Here is a 19,709-nt window from a genome sequence, read left to right on the forward strand (position 1 = left end):
AAATGGCGGTCCGTTTTCTCCTGCCCTCCTTTGGGAAACGTTCTGAAAAGAGAAAAGAGGTAGAAAGAAGGGTTGGGACCCAAGGCACATCGGTGTGGAAAGAGAAGTTGATGTCCGTGTGTGCCTGTGTGTGTGAAAGTGTGGGTGTGTGTCTGAATGGGAGTGTGTGTGTGTCTGTGTGTGTGTGTGTGTGTGTTAGCTTCTGCTTTTACATTTTCTTAATATCTTCACCTTCCCTGAGTCCATGAGGTCAGCATGGAGCCACCCACACAAGCCAGCACTTGCCTCTCAAGCCTGAGGTGATCCAAGAAAAGGACTCTGTCCTTCCTGGCACTTTTAGGACAAGAATACTCAAAGCCTTTCTGTCCCAGAAACAATGCACCCGCCCAAGGGTCGGTATAAACACAGTGTCCATCGCTGGGAACTCAACAAGGTAACGAGGGTTCCTTTCCGAAGCCCTCTTGCCAAACCCTTGACAAGCCAATGCAGACCCGTTCCTGCATGAAGGAGAAGCTCCAGAAGAGACACGTTTGGTAGGCTGGGGACTCACCTGGAGTCCAAGCTGCAGGCTGTTCCTGTCCACACGATGGCCCTTCCACTTGGGAGTTTGCAGGTGCCAATCGGCTCCGCCTGAGCTGTCTCGTGTGCTCATTCTGGAACCAAACCTAAGTGGCAAAAGAGGAACTGACGTTCAGGCAGCACTGGTGAACTGGATCTATCTGTATCTGTATCTGAATGTACATCATCTACCTCTATCTCTATGTCTATCATCTGGCTGCCTCCGTATATTCGATTCCTTTGTGTCCCTCATAGCTAAAGTCTCAGAGAGTTTTGTGTGGGCCACACGATAAGTCTGGGCAAATGATTTCTAGGGGAAGTCGGCCTGGATTTGTTGACCCGTTGGTGTGCCCGGGCCATGCCAACCAGTGCTCCCCGTGTTCGTAGACCGAATGACTTGCAATGTCGTCAAAGGGCATGGGGTCCCCGGGAATGCCCAAACAGGACCCAAAGCAACTGAGCTCCCAGCTGGACATGGAGAATGACATGCACTGGCTTCAGCCAGATTGTGTCCACAACTTGTGCCCCAGGGAGAATGAAAGAGAAGCTCAAGCCTACCTGGATCCTGGACTCGGGAATGTCTAGCTCTTGGGCCAGTCGTTCTCTGGTGGTGATGCCAGGGTCCTGGTTCTGCTGGAACAAGGCCTGCAGAGCCTCTTTCTGCCATGGCCTCAAAAGAAGCCGCCTCCGTCGGGATCCTCGTGGGAGTGGGCCTGTTGCAGGGAAAATGGCCACTGGAGTAGGAAGGCTTGCCTAGCCATGCGAAGTGGCTGTGCTGCCTCAGCTCTTCCCTTTCAGCCCTATCCACCCCCTGTTACCCCAACCTCCCATCCGCCTGCCACTTCAAACCCCTCAGTTGTGTTCCAGAGTCCATAGTCTTTCATGATTCACCACCCCTTCCAATGACCCCAACTCTCTTCTCCTCTTTAACACCCCTTGTTCTCCATGATATTTGTTATGCTCCACAAATAAGTGAAACCATATGATAGTTGACTCTCTCTGCTTGACTTATTTCACTCAGCATAATCTCTTCCAGTCCCGTCCCTGTGATAATCCAGGACCCTGGGATAATGACCTGAGTTTAAGGCAGAGGCTTTAACCCCCTGAGCCACCCAGGCACCCCATATATTTCCTTTTCGGTATTGAGGTATATTCCTGGTCTACACACTGATGATAATTTTGATTGCAAACGGATATTAAAGTATGTCAAATGCTTTCCTGGATCTCAAGATAATCACATCATTTTTATTCTTTATTTTCTTAATATGCTTTGAAAAATGTGTACCTGTAAACCATCATTGCATTCCTGCAAGATCCCACTTGATCATAGTATATGATTTTCTCAGCATATTGGTGAACTTGAGTTGCAAGTATTTTGTTGAACATTTTTGCATCTATGGTCATCAGGGATATTGCACTGTAAGACTCTTGTCTTGTGGGGTCCTCATTTATTTTTGCATTAGGGTTATGTTTGCCTCAGCAAATGAGTTTAGAAGCTTTCTCTTCTAGTTTTTGGAAAAGTGGGGAACAGAATGATATGAATCCTTCCCTGAATGGCAGAATTTAGCACGAAATGCATCTGGTTCTGGAAGTTGGTTTTTTGGGAGGTTTTAGATTGCTGATATGATGAGTATTGGTGTTTTATGTAAGTATTGGATCACTAAAGATGAAACTGTTTCCACATCTTGGTGGTGGAATGGATGGAAGGGAATGAGAGTCATGGGGGCCCAGCACTCAGAGGCTCCATCTGCCACTGTGGCTGTGCCATTCCTCTCAGATGCTGGCAGAGGAGGAGGACATGGCAGAAACACGGCAGAGTGGTGGTGGCAGGGTGGTGGGAATGTTGGGTTCAAGGGGATGATGAGACTGATGCATGGTCCTCCTGTCCCACCCACAGGATATCAGATCATCTACTGCCTAGCCAACAGCAACTCCAGCATGTTCACCACAGTGGAGATGGGTGCCATGGTGGGGCAATACACGGCCACTGAGCTGGCCCCAGAGTCAGCATACATCTTCAGACTGATGATCAAGATGAGGCAGGGCTTGGGGAGCCCCTAGAGGCCAACATCATCACCACTGACAAGCGTGGTAAGGCCACAGGCCCAGGTCCACTGTCCTGGTGACACGGGGAGGACAGCTGGGCCCAACTGGGAGCCACAAACTTGCTGGATCCACAGCTTCCTGGGGCAGAGCTTACAGGGTGGTGTGTCTACACACCAAGATATTTACCATACTGGCAGGAATGTCCCTGGAGAGGAGGTTGTGTAACTGGATCAGGGTGGCTCTGAGTCACCATGTTGGAGGGAGGCTCCCTGAAGCCAGGTGATTTTTCTCTGATGATCAAAACGACATGACCAGCTGAGCCAGGGGTTCCAAAACACGTTTTCTACCAAGCAGTGCTAGGGAGATATGTCTTCATGGATGCTGCTTCTGTTCCAAGCACTGGTGAGGTGCTTATTGTTCATTGTCTTGGTTTCTCCTCACAAAATTATGGGGCATAAAAGGCTGTGAGGCCCAGTTTTATAGAAGATGTGGGGCATAAACAGATTCAGTCATTTACCAGGGACACAGCTGTTGAGGCAGTGTCTGTGAAGACCCTCCACAGACACTGGCTCCCTGTTCCCACAGCAATCTGCTGTGGATTCCCATATCTGTGAGCCCCTGCTTTGTCTTCCAACCTCATTCTGGGATCTGCATCAGTGGGTTCCCTTTCCAGGGCCACCCCAACCACTCTAGGTCTTTTTATGCCACCTGACCTTGGAGGGACCACAGGGATTCCAGCTTAGGCCTGAGTCAGGAAAAATCAGGGACAATATGGAGTGCATAGCAGGCACTGAACCCCCTCTCTGAGGCTGCCAGGAGCCTGGGTGGCTTTCAGGACAGTGTGATGCCTGCCAGTTTCTGTGACACAACCTGCCCTCATGCCTAGATCCCTTAGAGTTCTGGCTTCAGAATGTGTGGTTCAGGGACTGCATCCCTGTTCTCTCCACATCCAGAGAGCAGGCTGTGCATTGGTCTTGCTGATGTCACAGGGTAGCACACAGGAAGTAGCTTGACCAGGCCTAACACAGGAGTGGAGTTGAGGGGAATATATGGCTCATTTATGTCCTGTGCTCTTGAATGGAGAGCACCATCCATGCCCCAGAGGTATCTTCCTGGACTTTGGAGCAAAATCAAAACAACAAAATGAAAGGATCCATGATATATTTGGGCCTACTTACTTGCAGAGGAACTCTTGGTCTGTGGCTTGCTCATCAGTGTCAGAGCAGGGCTCTTACTGTAGCACAGGTAGGCTGACAACCAGGCTGACTACAGGGTGTCTGGAAATGTTGCCATCCTGGGAGAAACACATTTTATCACTACTCAAGTGTTGTTTGTGCTGTTGTGCTTAATCCTTCTCTGATTCAACTGCGTACCATGAGAGGCTGAGTGATATGCAACGCCTGGACTGTAGATTGTGTTGGCTTCCCTATACATCTGTCCCTAGGGGTTATTTGGCTGCTGGGGAGGGGGCTGGGAGCAGGTATTTGGGTCTGATGTGCCTTGCTTCAGAAGTGCCCCCTGAGGTTGAGCAGTAAGGTGGGGGCTGTGGTCCTATCTGTCACTTGGGTCCACATTGGTCACCATGATGCTTGGGTTTATGGGAGTACAGTTCCAGCAAGCCAGAGTCTGTGGATCCTCAACTGCCTATTGACGATCTGTAACCAGGGCCTGGGGCACCAGAGCAGAGCCAGAGTTGCAGGGCCCAGGCATATGCTCATAGGAAAGGACTGGAGTCAGGGAGGGAGGTGGTCAGGCCCATGCAGCCACATCAGACAGCCAGATCACAGGGGGGCTGAAGACTGGCTCTGTACTCTGTGACACATTGGAGCGTTGGCATGTCTCAGGGCAAAAAGCACACAGCGGGAATTCTGCCATCTCCACAATGCTGAAGTAGAATGTGTGGTGTGGAGCACAGTCAGGCACCTGGGTACAGTGTGTGTGTCTCCTAATCCAGTCTCCTTTTGAATGCCTCGGTCAGCACTTGGGTGTTGGGTGAAGGGAAGCTAGCTAGGGTACAGGAGTTCTTTCTGTGGAGGCTGGCAGGTGGAATGCTGCCTCGTGGCTTGGGTGGGCAGTGGGGATATAGACCAAAATATCCTGCTAAGCAGTAAGGCTCAGGCTCTGTGCAAGGGGATTCTTGGAAGCTCCACAGAAGAAGAACCCCATCTGCATGTCCCTTCAGCTCTGCTCCCCCTGCACAAACCTTGGATGGGTGCAAGGAGGGAGTAAGGGTGGGAAGGAGTGTATTTGCTCCTTCCACGCCTATGCAGGTTAACATCTTCCAAAGAGACCCATCAATGACATGGATCACAGAGGCTGAGTGGCATGGTGGAGACCAGGAGAGGGTGTGCTGCTCATCCAGGGGAGAAAGGGCTACACCTGCCTGACCATGATGGATACAAAGTGGGCACTGAACAGTTTTGTGGGCCTCAGACAAGGCGGTGGGATGCATGGTGTCACCATCATCCAGGAAGCCTCCATGAACACTGTTGCAAATCCTTTACAACTCCTCTGGTTTTTTCCTTGGGAGAAAATTCTAGAAGCATAACTCTTAGCTCAGAATATATGAGTATGTTTGGCTTGAAGATACAGAAACTCATGGACAGGCCATGCCCTAGGGACTAGGATGCGTGTCTTGTGGCCTCTCTGCTTCCATGCTGATGTCTTGCCTTCAATGTTCGGTGAAAATATATCTCATTAAGCGTGTGTCCACAGGCCTTTCATTACTACTCTACCACTAAATACCTGTGACTTTACACGGTGATGTGTCTCATGAGGTCTTAGTGTCTGATCGTGAAAATCCTCAAACTCAACTGGGTACAGATTTACAGAACTTATGGAAAAGCTGCATTCAAGCCAAACAAGAATTAATAAGGGGGGGGGACAGAGTGAGTTGAGGAAGATGAGCCTACCTTTGTTACTCTTCTTTGAAACATTGCTGGTTCTTTAATCTTTCTTCTTCCAGATTGAGGAAAATCGTATCTGAAAGTATCCATGATCTACAGAAATGTGATGAAATATTTCTGTGTGAACAAATGGGAGCATTTAACTTCTCTCCCTCTCTGAACCCTCCATCATTCAGAAACTCTCAGGGAGAATTCTTTCTTCCAAGGTACTTAGGATTATTAGCATAGGTTCATCACAAGTGCCTTTTTCTTGTAACAGGACACCACTGGAAACATTGGTTATTTTACCAGAGGATTGGGTGAAATGTCCAATTTGAGAGTAACGTGTATAAACTCAGATAATGACCAGACAATTTTCAGGAATTTAAGGGTGGCTTTGTGGAGCCCCTTGACAATAGAGGCTTCACACCTTGATGTGAAGTTCACACAGTGCCCAGGAGCCTTGCCAGATGAGTTGGAAAAGTTACTTGTTGGCAGGTATAGGAATCTCAGGATATTTGGGGGACCTCACAAAGATAAATCAATCCAAATCGACAGGCATTGCAGTCATGTCTGATGAGAGCATCGTGCTTGGCTTTGGCTTGGACACACTACTGAAAGTTCACTCTAGAGATTCCTCATGAAAAGTTCCAGCACAGCAGGGTTTCAAAATCTGTATGGAATGATCCATCACTATGCCTGCCAGGCTGAGTTAGAATAGATGCTAATAAACCAAGTGTGCTTGCGGCTGCCTTCTTTCATCTAAAAAACCATCCCAAATCCGTTGAATTGAAATCCATCACCTATGTGGACTGGCACCCACTGTCACCACCGCCAGGCATTTCTGTGCCTCACAATGTGTCCTGTGAAGCTCTGAATCTATTTAATTCCCAATCGGGTTTGGGGACCTTACCTTGGAGGCTGGCAGTGTATTCTGTTTGGTAAAATCCTATCTGAACTATAACGCAAATCCTCCCAGAATCCTCTAGAAGCTGACTGTTCGAGGGCATGCCCGTTGGGTCAGTAGCATAAACACTGGTTAGGAGTGAAACAATTTTCAATCTCTTAGGTATACTTTACATTCATTTTGGATGGTGATTAGTTGTTGGTTTTTTATTTCTTTTTTTGAGTTCCAGGGTCCATGAGAGGCATGTCTTAGAAATGAAAGACCAGAGGCTCATTTCAGCCAAGTAGAGTTGTGAAAAAAGAAAGACTAACAGAGTCACTCATGTAGAGTAGAAAAGACACTGAGAAGGTAGAGTATATGCATATCTCCTATGGGAGTTCTGTGTCATTGAAGTTACGGGGTAGATTAATGAGAACGCTTGTCAAAAGTGAAAGAAGTTTCAAGGAGAAGTAAGCAACCCTAGGATGGTCATGCAAAATGGAGTTGAAACAGATCTCCTGTTCGGGTTCTTGGTGAATCAGGAACTTTACTTAGACTCTCGTCACTAGTTGGAAATGGTGAGAGACCTCTGGGCCATCACCTGGCAAACATCCTCCTGCTTGGGACTGGCATCGATATCATGGAACTCCTGGTAGCCAATTTACCATGCATGTATTATTTGAAGGTCTGCCAGAAGCAATGCTAAGTCTTTCACCAATTTCAGGTTCCTGTGGTTTTAGCATATTTGAGCTTGTGCTTTCAGTTGGAAGGGAGGAGCATGCTTTCAGTTTTGTATGACATTGTATCTTCTGGAGTATGGGTCCTGAGACCTCAGCTAAATGCTCTCTCTGTTTTCACAGGTGGTGCTTCAAGGCTCAGGTGACTTGGCCTCCTTGGCAGCGTCCAATGTATCCAGCCTCTGTCTCTTCAGTGCAGATTCAAGTGCAGCACGTACAGGAGTGTGACCCCTGTCATCTTCCTGATGGATGTGCATCACAGCAGTAAGTTGTCCTGGTTCTGAAATTTCCGCCTGGGTTGCGGTTCAGGTCTTGACTTGGGCGCCTCTTTTGCTGGCTTCTATCTTTCTTCTGGAGGCAAAGATACCATCTTCTTTTTGATTAAATTGAAGATGTACCTTTAACCAGAATATCTAGAGTTTCTTGCTTGGGGAAGATTATTTAGTGGCACATATGGAGAAGGTTCTGCAAGTCCCTTCTCCAAACAAAACATCTGAACTACAGGTTGCTTCTGTTAGCAGAATCCTGAGTTATTGCAGGGTTATCTTATAAATAGACATTCTCTCCAAAATAAATGTTTTCTGTCAACACATTCTTTTTAGGGCCAGTAAACTAGACTAAAAAATATTGGGCATTTTCACAAATGGATATCTGAGTGGATATGCTTTTTTTTTTTTTGAGGGGGAGGGGGGAGAGAGAGAGGGAGACACTGAGCAGGCACCGCACGCTTTGTAGAGCATGACACAGGGCTCAATCTCACAACGCTGGGATCATCATCTCAGCAAAAATCAAGAGGGTCAGTGAGAAGGTCACTCACATAGAGTAGAGAAGACATGAGGAGGTAGAGTGTTTGCACATCTCCTGTAGGAATTCCATATCACTGAAGATTCAGGGTAGATGAATGAAAACATATGTATTTTTTTCTCATGTTTTTTTTTTTTTTTTGTTTTGTTTTTAATTTATTTTTTTTATTTTCAGCATAACAGTATTCATTATTTTTGCACCACACCCAGTGCTCCATGCAATCCATGCCCTCTATAATACCTACCACCTGGTACCCCGACCTAAACCCTGCCCCTTCAAAACCCTCGGATTCTTTTTCAGAGTCCAAAGTCTCACATAGTTCAACTCCCCTTCCAATTTCCCCCAACTCACTTCTCCTCTCTATCTCCTGATGTCCTCCATGCTATTTGTTATGCTCCACAAATAAGTGAAACCATATGATAGTTGACTTTCTCTGCTTGACTTTTTTCACTCAACATAAAATCTTCCAGTGCCGTCCATGTTGCTACAAAAGTTGGGTATTCATCCTTTCTGATGGAGGCACAATACTCCATAGTGAATATTGACCACATCTTCCTTATCCATTCGTCCGTTGAAGGGCATCTTGGTTCTTTTCACAGTTTGGCGACCATGCCCATTGGTGCTATAAACATTGGGGTACAGATGGTTCTTCTTTTCACTACATCTGTATCTTTGGGACAAATACACATTAGTGCATTGGCAGGGTTATAGGGAAGTTCTATTTTTAATTTCTTGAGGCATCTCCACACTGTTCTCCAAAGAGGCTGCACCAACTTGCATTCCCACCAACAGTGTAAGAGGGTCCATTCCCCTTTCTCCACATCCCCTCCAAAATATGTTGTTTCCTGTCTTGCTAATTTTGACCATTCTAACTGGTGTAAGGTGAAATCTCAATGTACTTTTAATTTGAATCTTCCTGATGGCTAGTGATGATGAACATTTTTTCATGTGTCTGATAGTCATTTGTATGTCTTCATTGGAGAAGTGTCTGTTCATACCTTCTGCCTATTTTTTAATATGATTGTCTGTTTTGTGTGTGTTGAATTTCAGGAGTTCATTATAAATCCTGGATATCAACCTTTTTTCTGTACTGTCATTTTCAAATATCTTCTCCCATTTCATGGGGTGCCTCTTTGTTTTCTTGACTGTTTCCTTTGCTGTGCAGAAGCTTTTGATATTGATGATGTCCAGAAAGTTCAACTTTGCTTTTGTTTCCTTTGCCTTTAGAGACAAATCTTGGGAAAGAAGTTGCTGTGGCTGATATCGAAGAGATTACTGCCTATGTTCTCCTCCAGGATTATGATGGATTCCTTTCTCACTTTGAGGTCTTTTTTTCCATTTTGAGTTTATCTTTGTGTATGGTGTAAGAGAGTGGTCGAAATTCATTCTTCTACATATAGCTGTCCAGTTTTCCCAGCACCACTTATTGAAGAGACTATTTTCCATGGTATATTTTTTACTGTTTTGTCAAAGATTATTTGCCCATAGACTTGAGGGTCCACATCTGGGCTCTCTACTCTGTTCCACTGGTCCATGTGTCTGTTTTTATGCCAGTACCATGCTGTCTTGCTGACCACAGCTTTGTAATAAAGCTTGAAATCAGGTAACGTGATGCCTCCAGTTTTATTTCTGTTTTTCAACATTTCCTTGGAGATTTGGGGTCTCTTCTGATTCCATACAAATTTCTGGATTATTTGCTCCAGCTCTTGGAAGAATACTGGTGGAATTTTGATCAGAATGGCATTAAAAGTACAGATTGCTCTAGGCAGTATAGACATTTTAACAATGTTTATTCTTCCAATCTAAGAGCATGGAATGGTCTTCCATCTTTTTGTGTCTTCTTCGATTTCCTTCATAAGTGTTCTGTAGTTCCTCAAGTACAGATCCTTTAACTCTGTGGTTAGGTGTATTCCCAGGTATCTTATGGTTCTTGGTGCTATAGTAAATTGAATCGATTCTCTAATTTCCATTTCTGTATTTTCATTGTTAGTGTATAAGAAAGCCACTGATTACTGCTCATTGACTTTGTATCCTGCCACATTGCTGAATTGCTGTATGAGTTCTAGTAGTTTGGGGGTGGAGTCTTTTGGGTTTTCCATATAAAGAATCATGTCATCTGCGAATAGAGAGAGTTTGACTTCTTCATTGCCAATTTGGATACCTTTTATTTCTCTTTGTTGTCTGATTGCTGTTGTTAGGACTTCTAATGCTATGTTGAACAAGAGTGGTGAATGTGGGCATCCTTGCCTTGTTCTTGATCTCAATGGGAATGCTGCAAGCTTTTTCCCATTGAGGATGATATTTGCTGTGGCTTTTCATAGATATATTTGATGAAGTTCAGGAATGTTCCCTCTATCCCTATACTTTGAAGTGTTTTAATCAGGAATGGATGCTTTTTCTGCATCAGTTGAGAGGACCATGTGGTTCTTCTCTCTTCTCATATTAATTTGTTGTATCACACTGATTGATTTGTGAATGTTGAACCATCCTTGTAGCCCAAGGATGAATCCCACGTGGTCATGGTGGATAATCTTTATAATGTCCTGTTGGATCCTGTTGGCTAGGATATTGTGGAGAATCTTAGCATCCATAGTTATCAGTGATATTGGTCTGAAATTCTCCTTTTTGGTAGGGTCTTTGCCTGGTTTGGGGATCAGGGTAAAGCTGGCTTCATAGAAAGAGTCTGGAAGTTTTCCTTCTGCTTCAATTTTTTGAAACAGCTTCAGGAGAATAGGTGTTATTTCTTCTTTGAAAGTTTGGTAGAATTCCCCAGGGAATCCATCAGGTCCTGAGCTCTTTTTTTTTGGGGGGGGGTATTTGATCACTGTTTCCATCTCGTTACTAGATATCGGTCTGTTCAGGTTGTCGATTGCTTCCTGGTTCAATTTTGGGAGTTCATAGTTTTCTAGGAATGCATCAATTTCATCTAGGTTGCTAAGCTTTTTGGCATATAATTGTTGATAATAACTCCTAATGATTGTTTCTACTTCCTTTGGTGTTGTGATCTCTCCCTTTTCATATAATTTTATGAATTTGGGCTTTCTCTCTTTTCTTTTGTAATAGTGTGGCCAGTGGCTTATTGATCTTATTGATTCTTTCAAAAAACCAGCTTCTAGTTTCATTGGTACGTATTACTGTATCTCTGGTTTCTACCTCATTGATCTCAGCTCTAATCTTGATTATTCCCCTTCTTATGTGTGGAGTTGCTTTGATTTGTTGTTGATTCTCCAGCTCTTTAAGCTGTAGAGAAATCTTCTGTGTTCTGGATTTTTCAGTTTCTTTGAGGGAGGCTTGGTTGGCTATGTATTTCCCCCTTAGGACAGCCTTTGCTGTATCCAATAGGTTTTGGACCGATGTGTCCTCATTCTCATTGGTTTCCATGAATTGTTTCACTTCTTCTTTGATCTCCTGGTTGATCCAATCATTCTTAAGCAAGGTGGCCTTTAGTTTCCAGGTTTTTGAGTTCCTTCTGAACTTTTCCTTGTGATTAACTCCAGTTTCAAAACATTGTGATCTGAGAATATGCAGGGAATAATCTAAGTCATTTGGTATCATTTGAGTCCTGATTTGTGACCCAGGATGTGGTCTATTCTGGAGAAGGTTCCATTTGAACTTGATATCAATGAGTATTGTGTTGTTTTAGGGTGGAATGTTCTGTATATATCTATGAGGTCCATCTGTCCCAATGTGTCATTCAACACTCTTGTGTCTTTATTGATTTTCTGCTTCGATGATCTGTCTATATCTGAGAGAGGCGTGTTAAGATCTCCTACGATTAGGTATTCATGTCAATATGACTCTTTATCTTGATTAACAGTATTTTTATGTAATTGGCTGCTGCCATATTGGGGGTATAGATATTTATGATTGTTAGATCATGTTGGTGGATATTCCCTTTAAGGATTATGTAGTGTCCTTCTGTATCTCTGACTAGTCTTTCGTTTAAGATCTAATTTATCAGATATGAGAATGGCTACCCCAGCCTTCTTTTGAGGCCCATTCGCATGAAAGATCCTCTCCGTCCCTTTACGTTCAGTCTGGGTATATCTTTAGGTTAAAAATGGGTCTCTTATAGACAACATATGGTTGGGTCCTGTCGTTTTATCCAATCTGCAACCCTGTGCCATTTCATGGTGCATTTAAGCCATTCACATTGAGAGTGATTATTGATAGATACGTTTTTAATGAAATCGAGTTACCTTTGACGTCTTTCTTTCTGTAGATCATCTCTATATTTCTATTCAATGCTATTCTTAGGATTTTTCCTCTTTTATATAACCCCCTTTAATATTTCCTGCAGTGTCGGCTTGGTGGTTGCATAGTCTTTTAATCCTTGCCGGTCTTGGAAACTCTTTATCTCTCCATCCATTTTGAATGTGAGTCTTGATGGATAAAGTATTCTTGGCTGCATGTTCTTCTCATTTAGTGCTCTGAATATATCTTTCCAGGGTTTTCTGGCTTGCCAGGTCTCTGTGGACAGGTCTGACGTTATTATGATGGGCTTTCCTCTGTAAGTAAGGAGCCTCTTTGCTCTAGCAGCTTTTAAGAGATTATACCTACAATTATATTTCCTCAATTTGACTATCAGTTGTTGTGATGTTTTTTTGGAATGTATAATCTTGGGTGGAGACTGTTCAGCCTCTAGTACATGAACGCTGGTTCCATTCATGAGATTGGGAAAATTTTCATGTAGAACTTGTTCCATTTTATCTTCTAGAATTCTTTCTTTCTCCTCCCCTTCAGGGATTCCAATAATTCTGACGTTGGAATGTTTCATGGCATCATTTATTTCCCTGATTCTGCTTTCATGTTTTCTAAGCTGTTTGCTCCAGGCTTCCTCCTGATCCTTTCTCTCTACCTGTTTGTCCTCCACATCACTAATTCTATCTTCTGTCTAGTTACCCTAGCTTTGAGAGAGTTTAGATTAGATTGGAACTCATTGAAAGCATTGTGAACCTCCTCCCTGGTAGCTTTAAGCTCTGCTCTAACATTGGGAACATCGTGTCTGGTCGCTTTCATCTTGGCCCTAATCAATTCTGTTTGGTCATCCATGGCTTTCTCCAACCTAGCTATTGCCTGGATAATTGTTAGCTTGAATTCTCTTTCTGACATAATGTATATGTTGATAGCTATTAGGTCTGCTTCAGAATGTCCATCCTCTGTATTTTTCTTCTGTTGTGCATTCCTCCTCCTAGTCATTTTGGTGGGAGATGACTGAACAGATGTAGATGGATGTATTAACCATGGCTCTGTCACGGTCCACCCTGGAACACTTCTGAGCAATCAGGATTCCCTACCCAAACGAGAGACAAGGGGAAAGAAAAAGAAAAAGAAAAGAAAAAATAATATATAGAGAGAGACTGGAAAGAAAGGGAAGACGAAAGAGAAGGTTCAGCCCAAATGGGCCCCAAGGTAAGATTTATGAAGTAGACAAACAGAAACAGACAAACAAAAAGACTGATAAAATTATATGACAAGAGAAAGAAAATATATGAGCAAATAAAGGAAGAACCTCATCAAAAAGAACCCCACATGTAAGATTTATATAATAACAGAACAAACACAAAAACACAGAAAAACTTGTGGAAGAAAAGATGGGAGAGTGGTTATAAATTCTCAGTGTGTGCGAGGAAGGTTGTTTTGGTTCTTCCTGGATGTATCTTGATATCTTTGTTAAAGGACTCAACTTTCCTAAGATTAAGGGGGATTAAAAATTAGTTTCCCTATAGGGTAGTATTGATTGGAGAAAGGGGATTACTTTGAAGTTTAACTCTATATGTATATTAGAAGTTAAAAATAGAAAAGGAATAAACTAGACTAAACTAAACTTTTTTTTTGAAAAAAAGAAGGAATTCAAAAAATAGAAATGCAAAAAAAATAGGTGTATGTATAAAAAATTCGTGTTAGAAGGTTATTATAAAATTTGATGTACTGGACAGCTCGCTGTGATGGTTATTAGGTTAAACAAATTACATATATATATAAAAAAACTGAACCAGAATAGTGGGAATGAATGAGAAATAAAAGTTTTCCTATGAAGTAGCGGTTGTTCTCTTGTAGTCCTTTTTTTTCTCTTTTTTTTTTTCTTGTTTTTTTTTTTTTCTGGGGGAGGGGCCTGTCTCATGGGTTTTCAGTCAATGATGTTCCCAACTTAAGTCCTCCCACCCCCATCAAGGGGGTGGGCTCTGAGGAAAACTTTTTTTTTTTTTTTTTTTTTTTCAGGCTATTGTTCTCTGGCGGTTTTTATGTTCACTTTTTTTTTTCTCACTTTGACCACTTTTGATGATTTTTATAGTTTTAGAGGAAAACAAACCGCACTCTGATCTCCCTCTCAGAGAGAAGCCTCAGTCTTTCTGCAGAGCTTAAACAAGTTCCTCCTTGGTTGCTGGCAGAGCAGGTTATGTCCTGAGGATACAGGATCTTTTGCTTGTACCCAAAGCCAAGGCAGTGGCGGCTGTCTGGGAAGCTCCAGACAGCTAGAGAGGTTCCATGCAGCAATCGCACACTGAGATTTTCCCGCTGGCCCGGGCTGGGAGTGCCTAGTCTTTCTGTGTCTAAGAGTGCCCAGCTTGCGTGCACCAATTTCAGGGGAGGCTGAGGTTCGAGCGTGGGTCTCAAGCTCTGAGAATGGGGCGCAGGTCTGAGAGCACCAGGCTGGGCCTTTGTGCACCTCTCTGGCGGGGGGGGGGGGGGGGGGGGAGACTGAATCAATGGCGCATATCAAAGGGCACCAGCTGGGCCTTTATACCTCTCTCAGGGGAGTAACTCAGGTTCTATAACAGGGCTCTTGCATTCTGCTGTCCCCCGTGGCTCCCATCCCCTCACAGCAAATGGACCCCACCTGTTCTCAGGCATGCTGGCAGCTTAGGGACCAATAGCTGGTTTCTCCACCACACTCTCTTTGCGTCAGCACCACGGGAGGCTGTCCTGGGACTGTGGACTTAAGCTCCTGTCCCTAGCCGTCCTGATTCCCACAATTCCCCCCCCCCCCCGAGATACTTTGCTCTTTTGGAGTGCTTTCAACCCGTCTCCAAGTTAATGCTGGTCCCCAGACACAGGGCACTCTCACTCATGGGTTATTACTTTCCAACTGGTTGCCTCTGGTGGCTCCCTGCTCCTTTTGTTTATCTTCCAATATCAGTCTGCCATTCCCATGCCACTTTACCTGCACAGTGGCGTCTTCTCCCCCTGTAGAGATCCAGACATGTATAATTCTGATCTCAGGCTGATTTCATGGGTGATTGGAGTTCTTTGGTAGGTAATCAGTTCACTTTGGGGTACAAGTTGAAAAGGCGCCTCCTCCTACTTCCACGCCATCTTGTCCCCTCCTTCCTCGATGGGAAATTTGAGATGTTCCAAACGGCTAGAATTCCTTTTGCAGGACAATTGAAACATGTTGGATGGCTTAAGGACGTCCCATATGGGACAACTCCAGAACAGTGTACTCAAATTTGATGCCTGGGAAGCCCTCTTCATATTTCAATCATCTCCTTGGGATAGGAGAATTTCAATCTGCTGACTCTGGGGGAGCAACCAAGGGGAGTGTGTTGAAATGGACTCTCCTGCAGATGGGTCATAATATGGGCTTGTGTCCATGGAGACCTTGGAATGGGGCAGTGGCAATGGGACCCTGAAGGATTCACCTAGCCGGAGGTTTTGACAGAGCTCCAAAGAGTATATTTCCTATGTGGAGACGAGATGTGTTCTGGTCGGTGCCTCAGGAATCCCCTGTATGCTGGTATTGGAAACTAGTTCTCTGTAGAGACATGTCTGGAAAAAAAAAATGGATCCGATTAGGGCCTATGGGCCTGTCCAGTTCAATCTTCATGGGGGGACATCTGTCTACACGTCTGAGTGGAGGTAGTTGCTTAGCTAGTGTCAGATCAACCCTGTTTGTCCTGGGGGGGCGAAACTTTTGGGATAGCCTCAGGCACTTTGGAGGTTTCTCCTAATTTGGGCGGTTGCTGCCAATGGAATGGGCAGAATACACTTGGAGAAGGCATGCACAGTCCTGAGGTGTCACTCCAGGGACCCCATCCTGGAGGGAGTGTGGGCCAGGGCTGTGGGGACGAAGTCTGAAAACACAAACTTGGCTTAAGTTTGGGGACGTAGGTATGGTAGGTCGAATCTAAAGACCGTGAGGAGAACTCTTTGGGATATGAACAAAGGGCGAGATTGAGGTGCTTGCTCAGGCTTTTGTCTCTGGATTTTGAGTCACTGATGGCCGTGGAATGTCGAGGTGGCTTCATGGCTCCCTCTCTGGGGATTTGGTCCGATCTCAAGATGATTTTTGAGGTGATTCTGTGGGATGGGAGGAGTCTCATCTGTTTATTTTACCTCAGGTGTCCCACCAAAAGAGGGATTCCAGAGCATAGCCCTGGGGAGGGGCGAATGGACAAAACAACCTCTGATTAAGAATGTCATGCCTAGGGGCATGACAAGCCCCATATGCAGGCTCTTGGTCCAGCCACAGAAAAGCCTTACTTGAGGACAGGACTCATGCTGAGGGTCACAATGCGTGTTTGTGCCCAATGCAGCACTCAAGAATGGGTGGGGGCTCATGGGCCATGCTGATTTCTCCTACACTGAACGTTGGAAAACATGCCAACCACAAGGATTCTTGCCACGGGGAAAGTGGAGTTCTGATTTCTGCATCACTTTCACCATTGAGTCTTGATTGGAGTTAAGGTCTAGGTTGTGAAGCCTGAAAAACGAGGTTGGGAAGAGATGACGAGCTAAGGCCATGGCGGGTCTGATGTGCTCAGTGTGCGGCCAGCTGTCTGGTCGGGAGGTCTGGGCTCAGGCTGTGTCAGACAGGGCATTAGTGCTCAGGGTAGACTGTATAATTAGGGTACAGTAGAGTTGTGTGCAGGTTGATCCTCAGTTAGTGTCTCTGGGTAGCCCCATAGGGCAACATTTATCTTCTGGAGCACAGGAAGAGTGCTGCATTGTGGCTCCGGAATTGCTACCCTGAGGGCTTGTGGGCCAAGAGTTTGAGGATGGAAGTCTAAGAACACAAGCTAGGCATAGGTTTCGGGGGGAGGGCATGGCAGCACACTCTACAGAGCTGAATCAAGATCTCGTGTATCTGAAGTCAAGGCGAGGATCAGACGTTGGCTCAGGATGAAGTTCCTGTCCATGATGGCCCCTTTATGAAGGGGGCGGGGCATCACCAAGCCATGGAGGTTTTCCCATAATGAGAGTTGTGAGATTCTCCAAACCACAAGGATTCTTTCTGTGAGACAATTGAGACCTGTTGGATGGCTCCAGGACATCCCATAGGGATGACTCCAGAGCAGTGTTCTAAGGATGGATGCCTGGGCTGCCCACTTAGCATTCCAGTTGTCTCCTTGGGATAATACAGGTTAGATCTGCTGGGTCTGGGGTAGAAACCAAGGGTGCTGAGCTGAAATGGACTGTCCTATGCATGGGTCATAAGGTGGGCTTGTGTCCTTGGGTACCTTGGAATGGGGCGGTGGCAATAGGGTCCTGAAGGTTTCTACTAACCAGAGGTTTTGACACAGCTTCCATGTGCAAGTTTCCCATATGGAGACGATATTTCTTCTGATGGTACCTCAGGAAACCCCATATGTGCCTATTGGAAACCAGGCCTCTGAAGAGAGATGGCTGGAAAGCAAAGCAATGGATCTGATGAGGTCCAAGGGGCCTGTCTGGTTCAATCTTCTTCTCTTGGGACATATGTCTCCGGGTCTGAGTGGAGGTAGTTGCTCAGCTGATGGCAGATAGTCCCTGTTTGACCCTGGCAGCCTACTCTCTTAGGATAGCCTTGGGGACGTTGGAGGTTTCTCCTAATTTTTTCTGATTGGTGCCACCCTGACATTTCATGGCCATCGTTGATACAAAATCCAGACAAAAGCCTCAGCAAGTGCCTCACACTCACTCTTTGTTCATATACCAAAGAGTTCTCCTCATAGTCTGTAGATCGGGCCTGCCATACCTCCATCCCCAAACCTAATCTGAGTTTGTGTTTTCAGGCGTCTTCTGTCACAACCCTGGCCCACACACCCTCCAGGCTGGGGTCTCTGGAGCCACAAATCAGGACAGTGACTGCCCGCTCCAATGGAATTCTGCCCATTCCATCGGCCACAACCGTACAAATTAGAGGAACCTCCAAATTCCCCAAAGTTATCCCAATGGTGTAGGCCCCCTGGGACAAAGAGGCGATCTGCCACCAGCTGATCAACTACCTCCATTCAGAACTGTAGGCAGATATCCCCAGAGAAAAACATTGAGAAAAACAATCAGACCCATTGCTTTGATTTCCAGTCATCTCTCCCCAGAGGCCTGGTTTCCAATACCAGCATATGGGGTTTCTTGAGGCACTGATCAGAACAAATGTCGTCTCCACATGTTAATCGTGCTCTTTGGAGCTGTGTCAAAACCTCCAGTTAGGAAAATCTTTCAGGGCCTCGCTGCCACTGCCCCATTCTAAGGTCTCCATGGCCACAAACCCATATTATGACCCATCCGCAGGAGAGTCCATTTCAAATCAACCTCCTCTGTTGCTCCCCCAGAGCCAGCAGAATGAACCTGCCTTGTTGCTATGGAACAATTGGAATGCGAGTTGGGCTGCCCAGGCCTCCATCATTAGAACACTGCTCTGCAGAAAATCCTCATGGGATGTCCTGGATCCATCAAACAGGTCTCGACTGTCCCACAGAAGGAACCCTTGCGGTTTGGAGCATCACACAATCCCACCATGGGAAATCCTCCATGGCCTCATAATGCACCCCCACCTTCATGAAGGGGTTATCATGGATAGAAACTCCATCCTGAGCCAACGTCTGATCCTTGCCCAGACTTCAGATGCACAAAATATTGATTCAGCTCTGCAGAGTGTGCGTGCCGTGCCCTCATCCCGAAACCTAAGCCTAGCTTGTGTTCTCAGATCTGTACTCACACTCCAGGCCCACAAGCCCTCCAGTTGGGAATTCTGGAGACACAATGCAGCACTCTGCCTGCCCTGCAGAAGAAAAACGTTGCCTATGGGGCTACCCAGAAATGCCAAATGAGGATCGACCTGCTCACCACTTGACTGTACCCCAATTATACAGTCTAGCCTGGGCACTGAAGACTTGTCTGACACAGCCTTAGCCCAGACCTCCTGACCGACACCCAGACAGCTGGCTGTACACTGAGCACATCAGACCCACCATGGCCTTAGGTCGTCATCTCTTCCCAACCTCCGTTTTCAGGCTTCAGAACCTAGACCTTACCTCCACTCACCTCCCAGGGGTGAACGTGATGCAAAAATGAGAACTCCTCTGTCCCCATGCCCAGAATCCTTGTGGTTGGCATGTTGTCCAATGGTCACTGTAGGAGAAACCAGCGTGCCCAGGTGGCTGCACCCATGCTTAAGGGCCACGTTGGTCACAAACACACATTGTGACCCTCAGCGTGTGCCTTATCCTCAAGTAAGGCCTCTTAGTGGCTGGAACAAGAGCCTGCATATGGGGCTTGCCATTTTCCCTAGTCCCCCAATCTTAACCAGAGGTCAACATGTCTAGTCAACCCTACTCAGGGTTCTGCTCCGTAATCCCGCTATGGTGGGACACCTGAGGCAAAAAAATAAAAAAAAAAAAAAAAAAAAAAAAAAAAAAAAACTCCTCCCATTCACAGAATGACCCAAACACTTGGAATCGGGCCAAATCCACAGAAAGAAAGAAGCGTCCATGGCCCATGGGGCCACATCAACATTCTACGGCCACGGTTGACACAAAATCCAGAGAGAAAAGCCTGTGCAAGCGCCTCACATTGGCCCTTTGTCCGTAG

This window comes from Mustela putorius, unplaced genomic scaffold (assembly GCF_011764305.1).
Source record: "Mustela putorius furo isolate JIRA1106 unplaced genomic scaffold, ASM1176430v1.1 tig00003914_pilon_pilon_pilon, whole genome shotgun sequence".
Classification (NCBI taxonomy): domain Eukaryota; kingdom Metazoa; phylum Chordata; class Mammalia; order Carnivora; family Mustelidae; genus Mustela; species Mustela putorius.